This window comes from Bemisia tabaci, chromosome 4 (genome assembly GCF_918797505.1).
Source record: "Bemisia tabaci chromosome 4, PGI_BMITA_v3".
In the NCBI taxonomy this organism is placed as follows: Eukaryota; Metazoa; Arthropoda; class Insecta; order Hemiptera; family Aleyrodidae; genus Bemisia; species Bemisia tabaci.
Genome location: NC_092796.1, coordinates 15,920,449 through 15,940,860, shown reverse-complemented (window position 1 = coordinate 15,940,860; position 20,412 = coordinate 15,920,449). Strand labels below are relative to the sequence as shown.

The following is a 20,412-nucleotide window of genomic DNA, read 5'->3' as shown; positions in this document are numbered from 1 at the left end:
TATTTGGACAGCATTTTGATGTATTTGTAGGTAGAAGATCCCCTCCGATGTAAAGGTGTGCCTCAATTTCCTTGTGAACCCTATTTTACTTATGAACTCATGCTTTCTGGGACTCACGTGGGAACCGAGATACACCCTTACGTCAGAGGAGCGACGACAAGAGCTCTCGATCGCACAAAAAAATCCAACTTCCGAGGGTCATGCAAAATTGCGAATCACTCGTTCCACTTTACGACCAAAGATCCAGCGTGGACCGGTGCGACTTGGGACAGTTCTTTCGCGTGATAAACGGCTCGATGCGGCACTTAAAATCCGTCGGAATACCCGTGACCAAACCCATTTCCGCATTGAAAATATGGTGTTTCGAGGGCCTTCTAGCAGCGCCGTATTAGTGGATATATTGGAGCGGGAGTCTTCCTACGTGTACACTTTCCGTTGATTTACGGCTTACGACCGCAGTGCACACACTGTAATTGCATCGAAGAATCAGCGCTTGACTCGTATGCTGCCTCGCGAGTGTGTAATGCAGTGCTTTTATCGCTCGTACCCACAATTTTATGGACGGGAATCGGACACTCACACTAGCGCACGAGTGAGTGGTCACTGCAATCAGTAAAGTTTTCCGATCCAAAATTTAGAGGAGGCAGAAATGACGCGGAGGGAAAACGGAGCTCATCCACGTTGCAATTTTCCTTTTAATTTTCAAACTAGGCCAAAAAACATTTCCTCGCTGTCAATTTCCGCCAAACGGAACTATGTGCATTAAGATATGAGCCCTACGACCCATAAGAATATATCCATGACAAGGCTCAGGTCAAAATAAACTTAGTTTAGTTTGGCAGAAACACGTCCAGTTTCCGCGTACTCAGATGCAGGAACGTTCCAAGGTCGCTAAATTGACTCAAACAATTAGTATATTTCACAGAAATGCACCTGTGCAATTTGTATCCAATATTTTTCTGATTCTTGCAATAAATCTGAGGAAAAATCGGTGAAATTTTCAGTTAGAAATGCCAAAGATTCTCCTGGTCGATGTGCAATTCGCGAAGGGAAATTTGGCAATATTGAAATGGAGTTAAGTACGTTCTTTCGCGACGGAGACGACAAGTTTTTACATATTCGAGAATTTATGTTTTGTTTTGTCTACAAAACCTGCTCACATTAAATTATGTCGACTTCCAACTTGATAATGTTGATACTAGCTCGTATGTTTTTTCTTTTTCTTTTTTTTGAGGGGGGGGGGGGGAGAGAGAGAGGTGGCAAAGAGTCAAATCTGCTTATTTTAATGAGAGGAAATTTAACAACATCTGTGTTTCCGAGCATAGTTTCGTAAGCGCGGCAGAAGAAAGAAAGACTTTAATTTCTGCACAATATCGCATCGCTCATCTCGGCTTTTCCTTAACCTTGTCATTTAAATTGAGAGGAACACCTTCTCCCGCTCTTTGTGCAAGGACTCAGCTTGCCTGCTATCTGTGTCTCACCTTTTTGCCCCGAATGAAGTGAACGCTAAGTGATTAAAGGATTATTCGGAAAGTCTTGTTTCCCATCCCTAAAAAAAAAATTCTTCTTACTTCCCGCGGAAGTTTGAAGATTACAAGAAAATCGAGCGAAGTATGGGATTTTGTCCTCTGTGTTACGCCATTATCTCTGCGGAGTTGTCAAAGTTTTGCACTTTGAATTTAGGGGCTGTTTTGAGTTTAATACTTAAAAAGTCTCAAATGTACTTACAAAAATATGAGATTTTTTTTATCTGTAAGCTCCGTCCATAAAATTCACTAAATAGCATATCTGTGGTAGAAGCTCAAAAATATCCAAATTGACCGTCTGAATTTCAACAAGATACTCTTTGCAAAGCGACACGGAAAAAACAAGACTAGTGTTGAGCACTACTGGCCGTTTAGTGGGGAGTAGTTGAGGGCTGGCGTCTAAGCGCTGTTCAGCTCAACACCGGAAGGCAGTACAGGTGGGCACTGAGCATGAGTAGTGCTAATCAGATGCCGCGAGACGCAGTTGCGCTTAACAGGTGTAAATTCACCCATAAAACGTCGGAGTCTCCATAGCCTGGTGGTAACGCGCTGGTCTTCCATCGGCGCAATCCGAGTTCGATCCCATGCGGAGGCGTTACATATTTTACGCTCGCTCCAAAGTCACTTTAGGGCTTGACACTACTTCTTCCTTAGTGACCCAGCCTCGAGCTGTTTAGTGCCCAGCACTACTCTGACTTGGTGGCTCCATTTGACCTAACCCTCGTTAGTGTCCAGCACTAACATGTAGGTCCCAACCCTAAGCTCGTTTTTTCCGTGAAGATAAAATCAGGTCGTCAGTAAGCTGATTGTTGAAATTTATAGACCAAGCTATAGACAAAGAACACAAAAGGAGTATGAAGGAATCCAACGGCAACCCACGAAAGACCCAATAGTTAGTACATCATTTTCTCCCTCAGTCTCTACGCGAGCCACACATTCGAAATAGAATCACTCCATACTCCTTATGTCTTCTTTGTCCATCGCTTTGTCTATCAATTTTTAGCCCACGGAGGAACCAAGTCACATAAAACACACGAGCCGAGAAAAATAAATTTGAAATTCTATTCCACTGTAAAAGTCATGGTCAACGTTGGATGAAGTTGAAAGCATTTTTTCACATTTAAAACTTTTTTTCTCGCCTTTGCTCCAAGTCAAAAATTCGAATTATTGATTGGAGAAAATATGCGGCTGGTTAAGCTCAAAACTACTTTTAACTCATTTTTCTCCAAAATATCACTTGCTTACTATCCGTATAATTCAATCTATTTTAGAAGAAAGAGATATTATAATAATATTAATATTTTAAATATGATTATTAATACAAATATTTTTATATTATTTATTTTAATTATTAATATTTTTATATTGATATTTTTTTACGTTTTACCAAGTGTCTCATGTCTCATTGTACCACTCTGTTGTACCACTTGTCTCATGTGTTTCATGATGAACTTGACTGGAAGACAGAGTATTTCATATTCGAGGGAAAATACAGATAGTTATGCGAGGAACGACAACGCTGATGTTACGCCATTAAAAACGGTCGTGGAAGACACTCAGAGCAAGATAAAAGATGCGGTTAAACGGAGCCTTGAGCTCAAAAACAGGTTTACCGAGAATCCTTTTACCCAGATTGTCTACCTACCTACTCGATTTTCAGGAAGGAGTAGACGACACTTCGGCATTTTTATCCATCCGCCAAGTTCCCGAGCCGTGAGCCGCTTAAAGATTTCCTCCCGGATCGAACACTCTCTATCGCTGGTACTCCCGTGCTCAGATAAAATGGCGTATGAAAATTTGGGTGTTGCTGAAATTCTTTTAAAAAAGTCCGCAATTTCTGGAGATCTAGTGAACGTTTTCTTTGAATCACTCAGCGAAATTTTTTATAATTTGATTTATAGGACGCATGAAAATTTTAAGGAAAATTATTTAGAAATTGATCAGAACTTTTCCGATTGATGAGTATTTTATCGGAGAAAATTTGGCAACTTTCTAATACCCATGCGCCATTTAATTTTTTTCTTGGCATGCCAGAGTATACAGCTCAACTTCCTTCTTTACTTCTGATAAGAGGACGAAGTCAGGAAGAATAGTGAAAATTTCACTCTTTCGGTGAGGAAAAAAAACGTGCATAAAAATGACCTATTTTCTATCAATGCTTGTATTCAATTTGGAAATGTATTGAAGCTTAGTATAAAATGTGAAAAAATGAGAAGCTTTTTTTATCGATACTGTAGCAAAATTTCATTGGTGAAGATATGTAAAATCTTTAACTGATTTTTTTAAAGTTACAATTTCTCCTTCTTAAGCTTTAAAATACTAAATATAAATAGCCAAATTTTAGAATTCTGTAAGTTTGTCTTGCCAAATGATAAACTGATACAAAATTGAAATTCCCGTACAGGAAAGGATGCAGTTATATTTTAATTCATATTTTCCTGCTGCCATGAAACCTTTTCCCCTTGACACCAACAATTTTTTTATTTTTTGTGTTTTGAAATAATTTTAAGTCTACTATTAGAAAAATGCAGAAATACAGAGAAGAGACGCATGAACACATCCACCCTTGGTGTGGGAAAGATGAATGTAGAAATACATATACACTGAACCTGTCCACCTGGGATGCGTTGATAACAGAAACAATCCAAGCTCATGAGTGAAAATGATTATGAATAATTAATGGCACACACTTTGCGTTATGCGAGAGCGATGTCAGCTCTAGGAGTGGCTCCTCATAGCTGCGTCAAAATAAATCGTTTTAATATTCAGATGAAGTTCAAGACAGATAGCAAACTTCTGAAATTTTACGAAATGATGCTTCATCTCGTGTCATAAATATGCATTCCCAAGATTCACTCGACGTTTCCCATCCTCGTTCCAAACCTCGCGATTTATAATTTACTCATGGCCATTAAAAGATAACGTTGCTCGTCAGAAAAGCTTACGAGGCACTATACAGTAAAGGAGGTGTGTACACAATGCGACACCCGCATGAAAAATTGTCGATTCAAACGCTGGAGGTGCGTGACATGCTCTGAATAAACTACCCTTAGTATCCAGAGAGCAGAGTAAAATATTGCTTTTACTCTTTTAAGTTGGAGTATTTAGCTAATATTTCCACAATATTCTCAATTTTTTATTCGGTTAAGTATTGTAAAACTATTTAAAGAATGATATTATTTAAATATTTGCACAGTGTCATGCGAGATTGAAAGCACCCTAACGTATTACAGTTGATGGCATTTTCAAAAGCACGAAGTTCCCTCGCAAATTAAATCAAGCGACAACGACAAAGAGAGAGAGAGAGAGAGTGGTGATCGGAAAACTTACTAAGTCCTAGTATGCGTATTCAATAACATTTAGCAAGATTGCTGAACTGCGTTAGAGGAAAAAGGGACTTCATTCAATCGGAAATACGCTCAAATTTACCGCCGAGAAGATTTTCTTATGAATCGATAAAGAGAATAATGCTTGTATAAAGAAGAAAAGATACGTATATAAGAAGAAAAGTCACTTACATCAAGCAGAAACCCGATTTTATTCTTGATTCAAAATAAAGGCTTCTTGGTGGCACACTCAAGAATGTTTCTGGCTAAATCAAGTCACTTTTTTCTCTAATGAAATTCAAAAATTATGCTAAACGTAAATAATTACGGATACTAGGACTTAGTGATTTTTTGGACACCGCTCAGTTTTTGTGCCGTAGTTTCATGATTTATTTTGCGAGGAAAGCTCCGTACTATTGAAGGATGCCTGTCATTCTTGATAAATTGGAGCGCCTTCAATTTTGTATGATACTGTGCAACACCTCTTTTGCGAAATAGTTGCTTGAAGCGCCGTGGTACTCCGCGCGACAAGCGCATTGGCGCCTACAAACCTAACAGGGATACTTCACGCATTGCGTACACGCGCATTGGCGCCTACAAACCTAACAGGGATACTTTACGCATTGCGCAATGCGTGAGGTATCCCTGTTAGGTTTGTAGGCGCCAGTGCGCGTGTCACGCTGGCAGCACGCCGCTCCGTTTTGTTCAGGTCTAATATTCAAGTTCGTGGAGACGGCATTTTTCAACTCATAATTTTGAAATGTTTGCACAGTCCGCATGCATTATTTTCGTTAGTATTGATGAAAAAAAATACGTCTAAAAGGAAAATGTGCTGTGTTTTTTGTATATATCAAGGTGATTCCGTGTCAAATTTAATGATTTCCAAAGCACTTCAATTTTTCCTTTTATATTTTGTGCTTTTATATATTTTTGTGTTTCAGCGTAGTGTACGCGCAACCAAACGCTCAAAATCGGTCGTATTTGAAAAACAGATGTGGTAGCTTACCCTCAATCACCACTCGCCACTACGTAGCAACCGTAGAGGCAACCGACGTTTTCCCGTTTATTTTCCTCAGTTTTTTGTTTTCATTCGCCTCTGCTAATTTTTCGGATTTAGTTTCTTAGTTTTTAGTTCTTTCGCGTTTTAATTTCAGTTTCGATTTGTAACTTGTCATCATGTGACCAATGCGAGACATCACATTCATAAGTCTGGAGGAAAAACAACACAACTAGTGATGGCCAACTCCGAAATGGCCATCGTGGAAAATTCGTAATTTGAAGTAAGCCCACTTCTAAGTGGCGAGTGGTGATCGAGGCTAAGCTACCACATCTGTTTACCACATTGTACCTCGATAAAAATGACAACTATCACGTTATATGGACGTATAGATCTACAAGATCGATGTAAAAATTGATTAAAACCAAACATTGCGTGCTTCTTGGTTTTTTTCTTCTTATCTTCATTTTTGTGTAGTTCCTTTCAACACAACTACGGCTCATTGAGCTTAATATCAGAGTGTTTTAAAATACCCGCTTCTATATTATTGTTTCCACGGAGAATAAGCCAACTTTATACCTTGAAATTTATACAGAACATTCTGCTAACAGAGGAGATAAATCAAGGAAGTTTTCAAGTAATTGCACTGCCTATTTTTTGAAGGAAAAAATGAAGTACAGCCAGACAACATTTTGAAAAAATTTCTGTCTCATCCGTAAAAACATGTAACATGTGTGGATTGCATTTTGCAAAAAGGAACCACTAGCATTGCAATGATGCTAAGATTGTGCAACTTCATCCTTTGCAATAAAATTGCGGAAATCCCGAAAAAAATATAAAATTTAGATGGTAATTTTTGTCTTAAATTCACAGTTTTTAGCGAGTAAAATAGAAACTATTAATGGATAATCGGGGTTTTCCTCCAAGACAAAAGAAGTTGCACAATCTTAGCAACATTGCAATGCTAGTGGTTCCTTTTTGCAAAATGCAATCCATGTGTGTAAGGGAAACAAATAGTTGTTTCTGAATCGAGCCAGAAATTGAAGTTCCTTATTGCAAAATGTATAATCCAACTGAAAGTCTGAAACTTTCAAACGGAGATAGGTGGTTTCACACTTTGGCCATCGATGTATTTGTCTCTGGAACGACGGAACTGCGACATGCATTTGTTATAAAATGAAACAGACCTGGTCGCGCTCGGGAACCGAACAAGCGGAGGAAAAACTGTTGACGAATAGTGTTATTCAATTGGGATTAAATCAATAAAGCGGCGGTGAAATAACGGGCCAGACGTGCTATATTTCCACGACGGAGCAATCATCATAACGTTTCGCAATGAAACGAGAGGACGATATATTCAGAGCGAGCGATAAATCTCTCCGTTTGCCACAAAAGTATCTTTTTCTCCCTCAAATCGCACATACTTTTCCCGGGGCCGCCGCGCCGCGCGCCGACCCCGTTCCTCCTTCGTCCGGCTCCGATAACAACCGGGATTTAAGCGTAAGGGCGTATCTAAATTTCCGCATGAGTCCCGGAATCCATGGATTCATATGTAAAACAGGGCTCACGTTGAAATTGAGATACGTTGTTATGTCAGAGGGGCGAGGATTTTTACCCCGCGAGGCGAGGACTCGCTTACTCCCTCGTCTCCAAAAATGATGACAATGTGTGTCTCCAATCTCCATGGAGCTTTCCAGGCGCGTCTGATGCCGATTTAGATATTGAAATTGTTTCGATTTAAGACAGCTTTCGCATTTTCATCGAAATATATCGATGGCCAAAGTGAGAAACCACGTATCTACGTTGCGGTGTTGCAAAATCTCCTCTCGTCTTATATTTTTCCGAGGAAGAGCAAGTCAATTTTATAGACTGGATTTTGTTATACAGATTGGGCGTCGAAAATTGTATGTCGATAGTAAAAATGCAGAAATACGTTTCTCGCAGTCTGCGGCGTTGTAGACTTCCTGTATTACGTTATCTACTACGTGGAAAACTACGAAATGTCATTTTTTAAAGATTTCAGTGATTTTCTTTCTCTTTATGAAGAATATTCCGTGAAATCTGCAAGCCATTATTTTGGTTTGGTCTCCTTTTAAAAAATAAAATAGGAGCGAAGATCTGGAAACATCGCAACCGAGATTCGCATTTTTGCAGTTTCGCTGTCGATATTCTGTTGAAAGAGAAGAAAAATCAAGGCAGCGTTCAAGACAACACGTTGACTGGATTTCCAAAGAATAAATTAAGTATGATAGGAATTCTGCAACGTAGCGACCGGAGATACACGGTTCCACACATGGGCCATTGATTCCTAAAAGCTAAAAGGGGTAAAGAGTCAAAGGGGCATATTGCACCAACAGCTGGAGTGAGAATGGACCACTAGGCAAGGCGCGAATTGAAGCATTAAAAGATGCATTTTCTCATCAAAATTTCACGCAGAACAAGATTGTGACATCTATTGGTGCAATGAAAATGATCAAAAATAGCTCCTACACAAGACAGGAACGTTTTGCTAAGCACGAATTCAAACTTTCCGCTCAAAAAACACTATACTTTACTTGAGTTAAATCGCACACGAGACGTTCCGTAACGGTCTCTGCGTTATAAAAATATTGCCACCTGAATCTCGACGCTTCGGCTTGGCTGACGCACGTTATTACGCTTTGAACAAGAAAAGGCAGAAAGGGATTACTGCTCGATTTGGTATGGCCTGTCGAAACCGTTGTGAAGCGCGATTTGATTTACGTGCACTCTGGTTTTTCTAATGAGCGGGATATTCTCCAAAAAATTTAAATTAATGGATTTTTTGAGCTCGTCTAGAAAGTGTATAATTTCCAGCCAAAACTTTGAAATACACGACAAATATCTGGTTTACGAAATTTGACCATCCATTTGCATTTTCCAGTGAACCAGTAAGAGGAATGAAATTTCAAGCATCTGTTTCTACCTCTCTCGCTCTATACACTTTCAAATTGAGTGCACTGGACTATCAAGCCGTTCTTTAGAGCAATTTAAATTCACCTGAAAATAAGCTCAGGGTTAAGTCATGGCTGGAAATCTGACCCTTCATTTCATTAACCTCCACTCCTCCTTCTATGCCCCTCTCCGTATTCTTCCCCCTCCCCCACATCATGACCACCCTTAAATAAGTGAATTTGGTGGCAGTTACTCTCTCCTGACGTTTTGGTAAGCAAGTGCAACAATCTCGAACTCTCTTAGAGACGGCTCAAATTTCAGTTTCAGTAATGACCTCCAGAACAGTCAAGTTTAATGGTCAACCTTACGGAGTATCATGATGACGCAGCTTAATTCCTGAGACTGTTTCAGTCGTCACATCACTATAGTAGGCCTATACTGACGTAAGTGTCGATGCTATCAAAGATCATCCAAACATTATTATCCCTGATAAAAATTTGTGTTCCAAAATACCATGGACCCATAGCCGGCTGTATGATTTCCTATAGCTTCTATAGCCGGCTTTACAATTTCTTAAAGCCTTCTAGTCGGCTTTACAATTTTTTATAGCCTTCTATAGCCGGCTTTACAATTTCTTATAGCCTTCTATAGCCGGCTTTACAATTTCTTATAACCTTCTATAGCCGATGGAGATAAAGGTACAGCCGGGCATAGTCTGACGATAGGAACTATAGCCTGGCTGGTAAAACGTTTTATCGCTTCGTATAGCCCGGCTGTATGTTCTTCGCTTTCTACAGCCAGCCATATGATTTTCTATCGGCTGCTATAGCCGGCTATAAGAATTCCTAAGGTATTTTGAAACGGAGCCTTTATTGATGATTTTTACCGTTTCCGAGATTTTAATCGAGTAATTGCGGTTTTATGGAATCCTCTGTTAAAACAACTTAACCATACGCAATATCTCCACCTTAGATTCACAACACAAGTATTTTACTGCCGGAGGAGAGAAACAGCCTTCCCGCAACCAGGTTATCTTCAAAATTTAAGTCATCAACCAAATGAATCTACCAAAACAGCGAAATCTGTCATATCTACAAACTTCAAGAGTGAAGGCACGAACATTGTGGACATATTCGATAAAATAGCGATGATTCCACATTCCCCCTGCAAAAGAGTGTTACGCATTACAAACTCCTGTCTGTGCGAGATTAGCCTCCTCTCTGCAGAATTCTAACCTTTGAAGTTTGTCATTGGTTTGATACGTAACCACAAAAGCAAACACAATGCGTTACATGCTGCTGTCGTACGTACAGTAAAAGTCCCTTGTTTTGATGTTCTTTGAGGAAAAGTCAAGTTCTTCGCGTTCCATACGCACGATCCCTAAAAACTTTGTAGGGTTGGTGACGATTTTAAAAAATTACTGCAAAAACGTATAAAAGGAACCAAATAATACTGTCGTGCGTAACATGAAATGAAGACGTTCTTCGTTGCGATTTTTTTTTTTTTTTTTTTTTTTTTTTTTTTTTTTTTTTTGTGGTAAAGGGTAAGGTTTTTTTATTATCAATCACCAACACGCCTTTGCAAATGCTTTTTGGATATTTCACAAAAACCGAAGGCTCAAGTCTCTGAAAGCTCTCCACTCCAAATCTCCGAAACCCATCGTCTCCAGATTCCAATTGAGCGTTCATTGTTTTCTCCAGGAACACATTCGTTCTACTGGCCTCTTGGAACGCTGCCGCGCCGTAAGAACATTCGAGAGTAGCAAAATTTTCTTAAAATGTTTATTTTTGAGGAGAGTTATGACTGATTTTTTTTGAAAATCTCAGATGATTTCGATCTGGTCGCAAATGACATTCCCTAAAAAATAATTCATAAAATTCCCTGAAAATTTATATTTCATCAAAAGAAATTTGACAACGTCTGGAGGCGTATACGGCGTTCTTCCTTAGCACGGCAGAACGGTCATCGATGGAATGTCGATCACCGCAAAGCAACAAAGGCCCAAGGAGAATCAACACTCCGGCAAAGGACGAAATCCTGGAGCCGGTATTGGGAAATAAGTAAACAATGGAACTACGCCGAGAAGCTTGGATTTCTTGTTGATGACAACATTAATAAATCCAGGGAGCTCGCATTCTGCCAAAGACAGGGTATAAATTAATAATTTCCTAGCTACAAGGGACTAGGACCAGTGTCTACTCAATTGACTCCTCTTTCCCTTGTAATTAATTCGTGTTTCCTCCCCCTGTCCCTTTTTCGTCACGCTAGTTCGTGCTCGGCGTGGCTCCCGCCTTCGCGAGTTGGAGGATCAAACGGCCCTTCCGTAGAACGGTGAGCGAATAAATCTGCTGTGATAATTCAATTTTACAGGAATTTTTCCTCCCAGCTCCCTCACGCGCTACGCAGGGGGTGAATTCAGCCAAGTTTTCTCATTCAAAATTCGAAGGGGTAGACTCAACTTCGAGAGCAGGGGGGCAAAATTTCATGAGAGATAGAATATTGAAATTTCACGTTAAATATTTCATGAAAATCCAGAAATCTATGCAAGATATTAAAAAATACCGGTTCCTTTTCATGTTTCGCAAAATGTAAAAATTGTGATTTTCTTCTATTTTTGTGTGTTTGAGTATGGGTTGCATAATCTAGCCCCTGAACAATATGAAATATTTCATAGCCTGGTAAAATTTCATGAAATATTTCATGAAATATCCAATCTTTCATTTCTTCCTTACGTTTCATGCCACCCTGCTTGAGAGGGGATTGAGGCTACGAACACTACAATTTTGCCTTCAATTTTGGAGGTAGGCCAGGGAGGGTCCTCTGTGCATCAAATCCCTACTGATCAAAAAACATTTTCAAAGTATTTAAAAAATATTCTCGTAAATTTTTCGAGAAAATTTCCATTGCACTTTAAAAATTCTTTAAAAACGCTTGGGAAATAATTCCGCAATATAGTTATGTGAAAAATTCGACCCTGCCTTTTTTTGTGGACAAATATATTTTTAAAAGATTTTTGACGACACTTGGAAAATAATATCACAGTCATTCCGAAAACACGTCGGAAACATTGCCAACAATGTTACCAATTATGCTTCTGATATTATTGACAAAAATATTGGCAAAGTTTTGTCAAAAATGTTGCTGACCATAGTTACTGGTATGTTTATGTCTCGTACTGCCAACAAATTTGACTCGCAACCCTACATGATAAAACCATACGCAAGAAAGATTGATAAGGTAAGTTTCAGAATCTAGTGGGAATTCGTTCAGTATGGATTCATTCCGTCGTGGCGTCATGATGGCATTGCTTATTACGACCAAATAACTTCTGGATCTAAACAATGCTACCTCATTTTTCTCGCTCTCCTTGATCCTTACGTATTTGTATCCCTCCTCAAATCCGAAGTCGTGAAAAATTCATTTTTTCCACAATTTCCGCGGATATGAACTTCACTTGCAGTTTAACGCATCAATTAAAATACCCGAGAAAATACATATCGACGGTGCAAGTCGGCAATCACATAACTCGTTTGCGGTGTCTGAAAATCTCCGCAACTATGTTATTTTTTTAAAGGAGAACAAATGGACATGATTCCTTGCCGTTTTTGCAGAATTTTCCTCGCACATAGAAGAAAAATCACGGCAGTTTTAAGGAATTACCGTTGAGTAGTTTTCCGTTTAAAGAATACAGGAAGTCTGCGACGTCGCAAATCGAGTTATGTGATTGCCGACTTTCACCTTGAGACAGAGGAAGCTACACATGGGCGTCAAGTGAGAGCAAGTAAGAGAAGATCATTAGGAACTTAAAGTCACTTGGTCGTCACTCTCATGTCCATCAGCAGAGGCATCAGCAGAGGCATCAGCAGAGGCATCAGCAGAAGCATCGGCAAAGGCATCAGCAGGCGCGAAACTCACGGTGTGAGTTTCGTAGTGCATGATTGAGCGAGCCCATGGCCCGAGAGTCCAGCGTGTTAATCAGCCAGAAAACATATTGAAACTGACAAAGCGATAGACAGGGAAAACAAAGATAAAATAGAACGATCCAATGGTTGAAACGGATAGTTGCCAGATATTGGGGGGAGGGGGGGGGGGGAATTATGGGCTAGCTCTAGGGCTTCTTGTGGATTGCCGTTAGTTAGTCTATAACTTGCTTCCGTTTTCCATCGCAGCCATCCGCTTACACCAATAGGATCGCTCCAATTCCCCTTCGTCTCCTTTTTCAATCACATTGTCTATCAATTTCAATAGATCGTATTCGATACATAAAACAGGTGAGATTGTATCGATATCGATTGGTTCAACATGTAAACATAGCATCAAAAGTCAATTTAAAAATCTGAGGTGACGGGTCTTTTGCGATTGAATTTTTATTCTCTAGAGTAGCAAATGGCAATGATGAGTGAAATTGTTAGGAATTTTCTCATTTTCAGCTTTTCCACCTGAAATACTAAAATTTGTGTTTAAGGTTATGTTCTATTATTTTGAACCAAACGATACACCGATCCACTACCAAATACGATCTTTAGTCAGTTGCAGGGACGCGGGAAATTTGAAAACGCGTGAAACAAATTACGCTAATCGTGTGTTAGAGGATGAATTGCAAACTTTGTTCATGCGCTCACTGGGATTACGGTGTAATTCCACCTTTTGGTAGGCTATTCATTTACCTGTATCTGTGTGCGCCAGACCCATTAGGCGCCATATTAAATTAATTTTTTTAGTCCGCCGCTTGTTTCGCAGCGACAGTCTCGAACGACAGAACGGTTTCTCCAATCGGCTGCCGTGCCCGATTAATTCTTGGCTGCGTTCTCCGAGTGTATGCAGACTCGCGGATCCCGCCGCAAGGGGGTGGAGAGGGCGGGAGGGAGGGGAACTTGATTAATTTACATAAATAGATCTTAATAAAACAGGAGCGTTAAAATTGCCACCCCTATTGTGCCTTTGACAGCGTCGATGATTATGCGATAATACCGGCAACCATAAAGCCAGGACCGGGCTCCTTTCGTCAGCGGATATGAATTTACATTTTTAAATGAGAGGAATATTTTATTCCCTCACTTCATAATTTCCGTCGTCTCCCTTCTCTCTCGGATCCTCGGTTATCGTCCTTAAAAATTCCGAGCTCCCGGCTCTTCGACGATCGTAAATTCGCCATTGAGGAGTCGGCGCCTTTTTACGACACCCTCCGGAAAATTAGGTGCGTTTCGCGCGCTTAACAATATTTGACGGAATCGTCACCCTACTGGAAAATTTCTACTTTTCAAATTTTTTCCCGAGTTCCATAATTCCTCATAATCCTTTCCAGGACTCTTTCGTTGGATCGAAACGAATTTCCGAGATGGAACTCGTCATTCTCCCGATGAAAGGGCGTTGTATTTGCATGAGCTTTTTACAAATTGAATTCTCACTGGGATCTGCTGGACGTTTCAGACTAAAAAGTTCACGGATTTTTCTTCCGATTACATAGACAAATCAGCGAAACTTTTTGACTGAATGAAATGGGCACAGTTTTGGAGGAAATTGAGTTTTTTATTCAATTTTGCAACTTTGAAATGTACGTACGCTTCTTTTTTCCCGGAACAACGAGTTAAATCATTCTAATAAAACTATACAAATTAAACTTTGATTCGAGAAATAAAAGCTTACTCTATGTTGGCCCATGGAAAAATCGGCTGGTCTCCGAAAGTATCCTCAAAAGAGTGATCTTTTATGTCATGTCAATGGTCAACAGATAAAGAAGCTGAGACTTGGATTTTTGACGAAAAACGCCTGCTAGTTCCTGCGAGAATAATTTTGGGCTCATTTCCAGGCAAAATTGCGCTTAGCTGTATCAGCGGAATCCACAATGTGGCCTGCGGCTTTACCAGAGAAATTGCAGTGCTTTAGCTCTGGTTTAGTTTGACGGTTCAGTATTTATTTGCACAAAATGTGTGTCTCTCAAGCACAACATTCGACATTAAATCCTTTTTATACAAGTAAGTACATGTAGGACTTTTTGTTAGACTATTTTTTACGATAGGAATGTTTCCACGACTAAAAATGTGTAATTTTTTACACTTTCCTCCGGTAGAGGGTAAAACGCTTCATTGTAAGTTTTTTTTACGACTGGTGCTGCAAAACAGGTGCACATCATCAGGGATCACATAAATTTGACATAAAAATGATGCAACAGGGTGTTACGACTTTCATAAAATTCACAGCATGTTCCCGTCGAAAGAAGTGGCACTATTCATCTTCCTACATCTTATTCAGAAAAATAATTGATTCCATAATGGAAAACAAAGAGTGCTATGGTTAATACTTTAAAATTGATTTCATACTGATGCGATACAATTCTTTTTTAAAAATAGGTTTTATCTGTAATCTTTCTTGCGCTTCCCGGAGACGTTTTCAAGAACTTTTGCATGGATGAAATAAGAAAACTTACACGTAAAAACCTCATTGATAATAATTGTAGCCATTACAATTCCTGAGGGATTATGAATCTTAAAAAGAGCACGTTCGGTTTATATTAGAATCTCTCGTGGCTAAGATATTTTGAGCGGATCTGGAATGAGTGTTATCTCAGAATATAATTTAATGAGGCGACGTAAATTTTATAGGTGTTAATGAGGTGGTGTAAGATTAAAAATGAACTTTTTTGGCTGAATTCTGCTGGAAAAAAATACGAGTTCTCGCCTGTTTAATATTTGGAAGAGTCTTCACGGAGCAGCCCCTATCTAGATGAGGATTGTAAGAGTCCTCTTCATGGAAGGAAGTGTAAAGAGGCTCTGATTATAATCTTTTGCGCATGAAGGAGAAGGAGAGAGCAACCAGAACCCCGAGGATTTCACGTTTCGAGGAAATCCCCGCTTAATTCATTATGCTCCAACCTCAGTTAAACGGTAATGAGATTTAAAATAGGAATTAGGAGGCCTTCTTTGTTATGGCATTTCAATAGGGACCTCGCGGAGGAAACTCAAAAAGTTCGGACATCGACAACTTGCGGTTTACCGAAGTTAACTGATTACAGGAGAGCTTAAGTGGTAAATTTCGCCGCGAAGTTTTCTTGTCCAGCTTAAGGAGGACTTGTTAAAATCCGGAGTGCTCAGACCTCTTTCAAACTTTCGTTCCAAGAAACTTCCTCCGGGCGGGCCGCACCGTTCGTGAAACTCAAGTGACAAAAATCGATAAAAACAAACGTCTGAATGACGTGGGCCCGAGATCGGAACGTCTCAATCAGTGGCGAGGCGTGAATGATCGATTATCGATATATCCCCATTTGAAGCTAAGGTAAATAATCGAATATTAAGGTGGTCGTTGCGAACACCTTGTTTATCGATACTTTTACTTAGGTTTAAATGTCAGATAAATCGATGCATCGCAAAGCACGCCACGCCACTGGTCTCAATGATCTAAAAGCGTCGGTCAAAGTTGGAATCGAAAACTTGTGGTAACTTTTCGTATTTGCACTTGGACAAATACTCATTACTGTCTATGAAAAGAAAACCTTCCCGGGACAAATTTTTAGTGTTCGATTACTGTCGAGACCGGTCGAAGAATCGATTTTAAAATTTTCCAATAGATCGTATTCAATAGTGGTTCAATGTATCGTTTGGTTCAGGACGATAGAACATAATCTCAAACGAAAATTTTAGGAATCATGTAGGAGAAGCTGAAAATGAAGAAATTTCTGACAATGTCACTTTTCATTGCTATTGTTTACTGTTGCTATTGTTGCTGTTGTTTCATTGTTATTGTTTATTGTTACTCATTAGAGTAAAAAATCTATCACAAGAAACCCATTCCCTCAGATTACTCAATTCACTTTTGAGGCTATGTTTACATATTGAGCTGATCGATGTGTCGATACCATCTCACCAGTTTGAAGTATCGAATACGATCCATTAAGAATCGCTCTGGGGTTTGGGAAGGATGAATGGGAAGGTTGTGCTGGTCATAAAATTTGAGCGATGACTTTTGCTTTTGGATTTGCAAAAAAAGATGATAGCTGTTGTGCATGCTATAATTCCTCTCACCTTGGTTTCACCAATCAGTGATACATTCATTTTCACTGGTTGTGCGGCGAAAAACACGGATGAAACCAAAGCGGGATTAACCACGGTATGCAACAAGACGGTGGATGATGTTACACGCCAGGTTTTTCAATGGGCAGTATTTCCATTGATACTAGACGCAGAAAATGGGCATATGAACTTATTTTGTCGGTTTTTGCTAAAAACCACCAGCAATTCAACACGATTCCATAATAAACTCAACGGATCCTTTTCGAACGATTATGTTAATTTTTGTGCCTAAGCAGCGCGTAAAAAGACATATCAACGATTTTGAGCTTCGAGCATGGCTGAATAAACTTAAAACTGTTCCGTCTCTTAAATTCACGGTTTTTTTAAATCCAAATTCAAACCGTTGCACTTCCGATTTGGTTTGACACTTTCGGTCGTTTGCTGTTTTAAAGTTCTCCATGCCCAAGTTTCGTTCGCCGACACTTTACTGTACGAAAACTTTACGATAATATTTCAAAGGAGACTTACGGTTAAGCCATGGACATCCTGAATTCTTGCATCGGTATCAGGTTCGGCCAAAATCACAACACATACGATTGCTCTGGACCCGTGCCTAGAAAAAGAAAATACGATAATATCAAATTGAGTAAACATCTTTCATTCAATTGTTTCAGACAACTCGCAGAAAAGCAAAATAGAATGTTTGTTTTAAACTCTGTGATTTGAAATTTTCATGGAAAGAATCCTGTTCTAATTACAAAAACACGTCAATATGTCCACATTTAAATTTTACTAGCATTGAATGACCTAAGACTAAGATGCAAGCACACCGGAGGATACATTAATGTATCTTGAAACACGATGCGTATAGGTAACTAGCAACCAACCCGTGCTTCGCACGGTGATAAACCGTCATTAATGAAATTACACCATGTTATAACAATAACTTTTGTATTAATATATTTTACTATACCTATTATGCCCATATTTATATTTTTTAATATAATTATTCAGAAGCTACAAAATATTTTTACATATAGGGGCTGTTGTTGTACCCATCAGCAAAAACAAAAAACATGTTTGCGAGTATCAATTTTGTAAATATGGTAGTAATTTATAGACCCAGCAGTCTTGAAATTAAAAAATAAATAACTGTTGTAAGAAGATGTATTTATTAATTTCAATAAATAAAAAAAGGCAAATTTTGAGATGTTGCTCTACACTAAAAACATTAAATGAAAAATCATACAAAAGAATAAACTTAAAAAATATAAAATCATGAGTGTAACAGACATTTTGAGATCTTGCGCTAGACCTAAAAAAGTAGTTAAGTAATTTATTTTAATTGAATAGCAACTTGAATTGACAATAAATTTTGAAAGAAGATGTAACATGCTCTGAAATTTTGGAAATTGGAATTGGAATTTTGAAATTATCATCATTTAATAACAATTTAAATTTATAATCTGGAAAAATTAAATTATTCCGGAAAATAATTTCGGACTTTTAAATGTGAAGTACCAGTATTGTGATGCCTTGCATTTCAAAAAAGAGGAGGTGAACGGCCATTTTAACAGATGCTGTCATAATGGTCTTCTCAGACTTGCTGAGCCTGGAATCGAAGACCAACTTCGCGACCTCCAAACCTATTTTCATGACCAACATTTGGAGGTACAATAGTTGTATGGCTTTTGCATCTCTGTCTGCTTCCAAAGCTCATATAATTTTGAACCAAATCTTCTGCTGTTGAATACGAAAAATTATGGAGAATTTAAGTTTTATGTTGACCAGCTTCTCGAAAGAAAACTAAAATTTCTAAGGAAGTCTGCAACGTCGCAAAAGAAGAAACGTCGGCTCTCATTTTGCCCAAAAATATGTATGTATAAAATTGAAAGCATTATGACTGGCCTCTCTCAACTTATATTCGTATGTAACGATAAACAATGGGACGCGTTTGCTGCGGCGCCTTGATACAACTATATAACCTCGACGGATGTCCGTATTGCGTTCAAAAAATTGAAGGCGTTTTGACCCCCTGCTCATACTACCTGTAGTTGATTCGATCGACAAACGCGTTGGTCGGCGGTGACGGGGACTTGATGCATTTTTTTAAACTTGATGGATGTCCGTATCTCACCGACTGTAGTGCGAAACCACGTACCTCCATTGCGGTGTTTCAAAATTTCCCGTTCCTCATTCATCCCTTCCATGAGAAAAAATCCAAATTTACGACTATAAATTTTGAACCAAATCTTCTGCTATTGAATACGAAAAATCATGCAGAATTTAAGTTTTTTTGTTAACCAGCTTCTCGAAAGAAAAATAAAATTTCAAAGGAAGTCTGCAACGTCGCAAAAGAAGAAACGTCGTCCCTCATTTTGCCCAAAAATATGTATGTATAAAATTGAAGGCATTATGACTGTGGCCTCTCTCAACTTATATTCGTATGTAACGATAAACAATGGGACGCGTTTGTCACGGCGCCTTGATACAACTATACAACCTCGACGGATGTCCGTATTGCGTTCAAAAAATTGAAGGCGTTTAGACCCCCTAATCATACTACCTATAGTTGATTCGATCGACAAACGTGTTGGTCGGCGGTGACGGGGACTTGATGCATTTTTTTAAACTTGATGGATGTCCGTATCGCTATAGGCGGTTCTAGACCTTCGTGCTTGGGGGTGCCCAGAGGTGGAACACGTCGGAGACCAGCTCCGAAGGGGACGGTCGCTCAGGGGAGGCCTAAGTTTCGGCCCTCAAGTTTTATCTCTTTCCTACCCTCCTTTCTCTTTTTCTCTCCTTCCAATCTACTTAAATACCAATAAATTAAATTTAGAAAATGTTTAGCAAAACTACAATCTTACCACAAAAAAACAGTAGAATATTTGTAAAACACGGTTATCAATATTAATTCTGTTTAAAACGAAACATTTTCAATTAATTGCAGGGATTTTTTCTCAGTGTGAGCGATTACAGAATCTTTAAAAGCAGTAATTTCACGGTTCCGATAACCGTACTTAATTTTTGCTTGGGGGTGCCCGGCACCCACTGGCACCCCCGTAGAACCGCCTATGCATCGCACGACTGAAGTGCAAAACCACGTATATCCGTTGCGGTGTTTCAAAATTTCCGTTCTTAAATCATCTCTTCCATGAGAAACAATCCAAATTTACGACTTTAAATTTTGAACCAAATTTGCTGCTATCGAATACGACAAATCATGGAGAATTTAAGTTTTATGATGACCAGCTTCTTGATGTAAAAATAAAATTTCAATAATTTTTCCATCACAATACTGGCCTTTCACATTTAAAAGTCCGAAATTATTTTCCGGATAATCATTTTCGATAATATTATCAGTGCTCTGCCGAAATGAATTGAGGTTATTTCCCTGTTCACCCTTACGTCGTACATAATCTATCTCACTGAGATAGCCATCATGCCGCACTTTGCGTCGCGCGGATAAATTGCGAGAAACATTGCAACGCTTCGCCGGCCGCCCACGTTTTCGACTCCGATCCATTCTCAATATTAAAACGAATACGCGCACTTTACTAAAAATTCGGGATTCTTCATACACGACAAATATTAACAAAATTCAAAAGACGACGCGCACTGTAGGAAAATACGAAAAAATCGGA

The 20,412-nt window shown here is 39.0% G+C and overlaps 1 protein-coding gene across 1 annotated transcript in view; it reads right to left on the bottom strand.

Annotated features, from left to right (window-relative positions):
- Window positions 1-20,412, bottom strand: part of LOC109034384 (uncharacterized) — a 286,237-nt gene that overhangs the window by 254,850 nt on the left and 10,975 nt on the right. Inside the window, exon 2 of the mRNA XM_019047502.2 lies at window positions 17,297-17,381. The gene's annotated coding sequence lies outside the window, so the exon portion shown is untranslated. The remainder of the gene's footprint in view (window positions 1-17,296; window positions 17,382-20,412) is intronic.